Source organism: Neopelma chrysocephalum, unplaced genomic scaffold, assembly GCF_003984885.1.
Source record: "Neopelma chrysocephalum unplaced genomic scaffold, ASM398488v2 Primary Assembly neopelma1_60, whole genome shotgun sequence".
NCBI classification, from domain to species: Eukaryota; Metazoa; Chordata; class Aves; order Passeriformes; family Pipridae; genus Neopelma; species Neopelma chrysocephalum.
The window spans coordinates 10,798,392-10,805,098 of record NW_020897715.1 but is presented as its reverse complement, the minus strand read 5'-3'; positions in this window follow the sequence as shown (position 1 = coordinate 10,805,098).

Below are 6,707 nucleotides of genomic sequence, written 5' to 3'. Positions count from 1 at the left end.
CCAAGGATGTGAGAGACCTGGGTTTAGTTCCATTCAAGAGGGTTAAGTGGAGGCCCTGTGAATGCCAGTGACCCATAAATACTGGACTTTGGCATATAGCAAGTCATTTGAGTGCCTAACTTCTCCTGATACATCTATCTCTGACAGTGTCTCTGAAATTTCTGGTCTGTTGGACATAAGAGAGTCAGGGACTTGATTATGAAAATGTAGTGTTGGAGGTCATTTTTAGAGAAATATACTTTTTGTGTACTAATTAAGAACTTTTCACTCTTTTAATTCAATAGCCCATGTTGAACTTCTATGCTTCTGACTCTTTCTAAAAGTGAAAATGACTTGGTGGATCACTGTTGGTATTTTTACAGACAAGAAAGAGTATGGCAAAATCTTTAAAACAGAATTTAAGTTAAATCCATCATTTGACAAGACTCAACAAACAGATCTCACAGATAAAAAGCTGAGAGATACCATCTACCTAAACAGCAATGGCCAGAGCTTGATGACACTTTATTTGGCAACAAGTGCTGCTACTAATCCCTCAAGCCCTCCATAGAGTAAGGATCCTGCTTGCAAATCCTCAACGCAGCTGCAGGTGTGCAGCAATGTGATGTTCTGCAGAATGGGAGGCTTTAGGAGAGAATCCTCAGTTCCCAGAAATGTCACCACCATTGGAAGATGCAAGCTAGGCAGGTCTGAGGTATTTTCTCTCCTCTATTCTACTCTTGTGAGACCCTATCTGGAGTACTGCATTCAGCTCTGGGGCTCCCAGCACAGTAAGGACTTAGACCTGCCAGAACAAGTTCAGAGGAGGGCCACCAAGATGATTAGAGGGATGGTGTACCTCTCCTGTGATGACAGGCTGAGAGAACTGGAGTTGTTCAGCCTGGAGAAGAGAAGGCTCTGGGGAGACCTCATAGCAGCCTCCCAGTACTTAAAGGGGGCTGATGAGAGCTGGAGAGAGAGACTATTTACAGGACAGTGTAGTGATGGGACAAGGGGGAATGGCTTCAAACTGAGAGTAGGTTTAGATTAGATATTAGAAAGAAATTCTTTACTGTGAGGGTGGTGAGGTATTAGAAGATGTTACCCAGAGAAGGTGTGGCTGCCCCGTCCCTTGTAGTGTTCAAGGCCAGGTTAGATGGGGCTTGGAGCAACCTGGTCTAGTGGAAGGTGTCCCTGCCTATGGCAGAAGGTTTGGAACGACATGATCTTTAAGGTCCCTTCCAACCCAAGCCATTCTATGCTGCCTCCAAACTTCACTCTCTAAAATCCCTTCCCTCTCTTCCTTTTTTAATTGTCAACTCCTAACAAAAATACCTAGATTATTTTAATCTATCAGCAAGCTCACATTCAGAATTACATTAGCAGATGTCAAATAGCAAGTTCTAGTTAATAAACAGCCCACTTTCACTGCTGAACAACTAAACAATGTACTTTAAAGTCTACAGGATATTTTGGTACCTGGAAGTGTGACCCTTTGCATTTGGAAAAATAATTGCATCTCTGGTATTATGCTTGTGTTACATGGAATATGTTTATGTTTGGGTTTCCCTTTCCAAATACTCAAGAGGAGAGAGAAGCTATTACTGTAATTTTTCTCTGCATGGGATCAAATGGCATAGCAAATGCATAGGAGACAATGTGAGACAGTTTTTATTTTTATTATGTTATAAATGCAATTAAACACAGAAATTGAAGCTGTTGAAGTATCATGAATTTCAAATCAACATCTTCAGCTTTTCAGTCAGTTCTAAAACAGAGACATGCTATTTTGAGATTTTTTTTTTTTGGTTGAAGTCCTATTTCTATACAGCTTTTTTTTAGATTCAGTTGCTCAGAAATCAGGAGACTCAAAGTTGAGACAAGTAAAGAGACAATAGCTCATAAAAGTAGTAATATTTCAGTAGAATCATGGAATCGTGGAACCATAATTACACACAGTTGTTTCTATAAACAAATAAAAAGGGAAGCAGCCTGGTTTTTAAAAGTACTGGCTGCCCATCTCTCCCACAGGGCTTCAAGTGGAGTGATACCAGATAGGAGCCTCCAAAAAATCACATCCAGTCTATTTTCCTCGAGGTGCTTAGAGCATAGAGGAAACTAAAAGCATGCACAAAAGTAACAACAGTTGATGTTGGTGGAAGGGTTTCCAAATGAGGAAGTGAAACACCTTCTCACCAGCAGACAGTGGTGCATCACTAGAGGTAAAGAATAAGCCCAGCAAAGATGGATTGGAAATGGAGACCGCCACAAAGCAAGAGAAAGGGATGTCCTGCTCAGAGTGCACTGCTTGCCCAAAGCACTCCTTGGACTGAGCTGTAGAGAAGGAAGGGTATATGGAAGGAATGGATAATGGACCCATTCCAGTAACGGGTTGGGAAGCAAGTTTTTCATCAATAAGACTGGATTTTTTACATCTAGCATTCCTAAGGAAGAAGCATGAATGTGCTTGCTTAGGTTAGTGGGAACAGCCCAATTACTATTTTCAGTATAGGGAAAGGTGTTTCAGCTGTAAGAGTTCAGCCTAAGAGTAATTTGCAATGTGTGTAGCAACATATCCAGAAGGCACAGCTCACCACTGACATATCTTTCCAACCTAAAAAAATAGCCAAAGAAATAACAAGTTTGCATGCACACGAGCAAATGATCAGCTGAATGTACTTCGGCCTGAGACTTTACTTTAAAATACACATCCAGACCAATACGAACCCCATTCCACGAATCAGGCTTCCTAGAAATTGTACATTGTCTCTGTGTCACACAGCTGCCATGGAAGATGGCTGCAGAAGGGAAACCAGATAGATTCATACACAAAATTATTTGTTTACTGTTGGCTTTTCATTTTACAAAAATTTTATGGGTGGAAATCTACTTTGAATATTTACCTGTTTTAGGAGAAGTAAATCTAATCTTATGTCCCTCTGTTCACCTAAATAACAACTTTGAATGCTTTCCAAACACCCCTTCTTTCTCCTGCTTTCTTGCAAGATTAATTTTTCCAAGTCTACAGGTGCTGAAACTGAAGCACAAACAGATTAATATCCCTGGTGTAGGTATTGCTGGGGCACTGAGAATAATCCATTCTCAGATGTCAGGTGGGTTATTTCTTGGGCTGGAAGTTAAAGCTTCCCGATTCTAACATTTGTGAAAAGGTAGCTGCACTTACAGAGGAGCACAGTAGGTGTTTCTGGTGACTGTCACTCAACGCCAGTGCAAGTGGGACAGAGCAGGGCTAAAGTACAGAAGACTATTACCCCTCTAGCACTTATTTCCTGCTAATTAGACAAGCAAATCTGTAGGTGCATCAGAGGGAACAGAAAATTCTCCTAAAAAACCTGCGATGTTGTAAGCTTTCCCTGAAACCCAGCTGAGAGAGCTGGGCACTTCCAAGGAGGGATCAGACACTTTGTGGCTCATAGCCAGTTAGAACTAGTTAAAAATGCAAGCACAGCACTCATAATCATCTTTGATTTACTAATAAGTATTTAGTGACTCTTAATTTTAAATGAAGCCACGAGGACTGGGCAGAGCAGTGAAAGAACAAGCCTGCAACACTTACTGGAGTTTACTCACCAAGTTACAGCAGGAAAAAGCAAGGGGTTATTTTTGACTTTCTAATTAAGCTTGTTCTAAAATGCCCCTGGCCACCAGCTGGTGAGGTACACAGAAAGAAAGAAAAAAAAAAACCAAGAAAAAAGGTAATTAAAGAGCCTTTCTTGCCTTGACATTGGATAGCTGTTTTTTGGCCTTTAGGTGCGTGTTTCCAAATAAAAGGCAGCCCTTCATCATCAGATGAAATTGCAGAAAAGACTCACTCTTTCCATCTCTAAAGCTCCCACTGCAGCATTCAACTACCCCCCCTCCGAACATTCAGTCCCAACATAGGGAAATGTAACCTCCATCACCATGACACTGCCAGGAAATCGACACCTATCAACTACCACAGAATAATTAAAGAAGGATAAAAAGACAGCTGCTTTCCTTCTGTTTTTTAATCATGGATCCAGCCCCTTAAGAGATTGCTAGGTTAGAAGAGACTTAAAGAAGATTAGCTTTTTCATTAATGTTGGTGGTGAGGGGACAGTTTCAATAACTTCCACTGGGTATGTTCTTAGCAGTGAGGCAGGCAGCTTGTTCAAATAGTACCTCATTGTATATCTGAGATTATAACCGAGATTAATTTGCAGCCCAGAGAGCTGCAATCAATCTTTCTTTTCAGAAAATAATAAAAAAAATAAAAGATTCTAAATGAACTTCTTAATTCTATTTACAACATCCCAACATAAGTAATAAGCTCAAAGTTTATTGGGCAAATCAAACATGCACTTATGACTTGGATGTGTAAGTTTAAAGCTTTTTGTTAACTATGAGAGTTAACAAGTGACAAGTATAACTCTGTTGAAGTATTTGGTTCTCTCAGGAGTGGTGAACTTGACACAGACTGTTACACACAACCAGAAACCACAGAAGTACATGCCCATGATAAAATATTCGTTTTCACACCACATGTTGCATCATGGAATGGTTTGGGTTGGAAGGGGCCCTAAAGATCCTCTAGTTCCAAACCCCTGCCATGGGCAGGGACACCATTCCCCAGACCAGGTTGCTCCAAGCCCCACCCAACCTGGCCTTGAACACTACAAGGGACAGGGCATCCACACCTTCTCTGGGTAACATCTTCCAGTGTCTCAACACCCTCACAGTAAAGAATTTCTTCCTAATATCTAATCTAAACCTACTCTCAGTTTGAAGCCATTCCCCCTTGTCCTGTCACTACATGCCCTTGTATTAAAGGACCTCTTCAGCTCTCAACAGTCCTTCTCCAGTTTTTGGACCGACAGCCCTTCAGATCTGTAATGAAATCATGTTGGCCAGACAATACTTTCAAGGTACCATTTTTACTATGCCAGTGTTATTTCACACTTTTTCCTACAGAGATTTTCAAGCACAAATTCTCAAGAATAACCTCTCTTAGAGATGCCACGAGGGAATGCAAGAGAAACTTAAAAGGGTTTCAACCAGGCTAACTTGATAAAATATCAATCCCAAAGATTGGCAGCTAAGATATACTATTCCATCTCTAATTCATCAGAAGCTTTCTTCTGAAAAGTGAGAAAAAAAGAGGATTTTTTTCCCTTTATGCATCTCCAGCACATGGCCAGGCAGTTACAAACCTGTACCCCCACTAATACTGCAACCAAGACAGGTCAGTAGGAAAAGTACAAGTAAGGGGCGGAAATAAGTATCAACCCCCACCTTTGAACACTTCGCATCCAGAAAATACCTTCTCTTGCAAATCAGAGCTTGTGGAAGGAGAAGGGAAAGGGGCAGACATTAGGAGTACAGCAACCTTCCAAGGGTCTTGTCACCAAATTTGAATGCTGGTGACTTTGAATGCAAGATCATGGGATTCAGGGACTAGATGCTGTAGCACAACTGATAAACCCTTTCAGAGTATTTCTAAGGAGCAAAGTCATTCATCAAGAGAATGCACTTTCCATAGAGGGCAACTGATCACTGTTTAGGGATTACAAATGAACACTTCACTCCTTTTATTTTTTTAAAATCATTCAAGTATTAAGACCTTAGCATGAGAATGATGTGGCAAAGTTCAACAGCTTTGTTGTTATGCAGGAGGTTGAACTAGGCAAGCAAAATACCTCTAAGCTGTCAGATATGGGAAGGATTTATTGTCCTTTTAGGAATCACAGTTGGATTGATATGACATAGATGTATCAAGCTTTCCTGACATTCCTTGGAAGCTCTATCATTTTCAAAGACATAAAAATGCAACCCCCTAGGTTTCTATATTACAGGAAGACAGGCTGCTGCTTCTTCTACAAACACAACTTTAGAGTCTCCCTGAGGACAGAAATTTCAGTTGAGTCAGTTTTGAGACAGAGACTGTTTAGGAGAACAGTTAAAAAAAAAAACAAAACAAAAAAGGTAACTGAAAAAACACAGTCTCCCACAGCACACAAATCTCACCACCACCCTTGCAAACAAAAAAAACCCAACCCAGACCCACAACTGCCTGTCAACCAGGAGAAAGGATAATACACCCTGAACAGCCTGACACACAGCCTTGATACTCTGTCAAGGAATACTGGGTTATGGTAATAATACTGGATTGAAATATCCAAACCACAGCAAGTGTTTGGACACATATTAAGCACAAACTTTAAAGGACCAGGTTTCTGAAAGTTAAAAAAAAAATTGCCTCTAACTATTTTTAACACACATTCATAAATCATTGGTATTTTAGTTCCAGTGTACAATCAGCACTCAGAGCATATTTATTTCAGAGGCATCTTGCTTCTTGTTGTCTTTGCTGACAGAATGGCATCAGGCATTCTATGCTCTGTAGCATGGACTAATGATAGTTTGTTGGCATATCTAGGTTGACTCTTGAAGTAAATAAATAAGGAGTAGTAAAAATATCATCCCCACCTTAACAACTCCAGTTGTGCCAACCAGTTGTCTAGGTGCATGCAACTGCTGGGTGAAGCTCCTGCACAGCAGTGGTGACACAGAAACTCCCCTTAGAAGTACATGTTGTGTGCACAGCAAAGGAATTGAGGACAAGACAACAACTTTGAAAAAAACCCCAAACAAACAAACAGAAGAAAACAAACAACCCAGAGCAATTTCAGCATCACCTGGAGAATCAGCATCATTAAAAATGCCATATTAACCATAAGAACAATTCA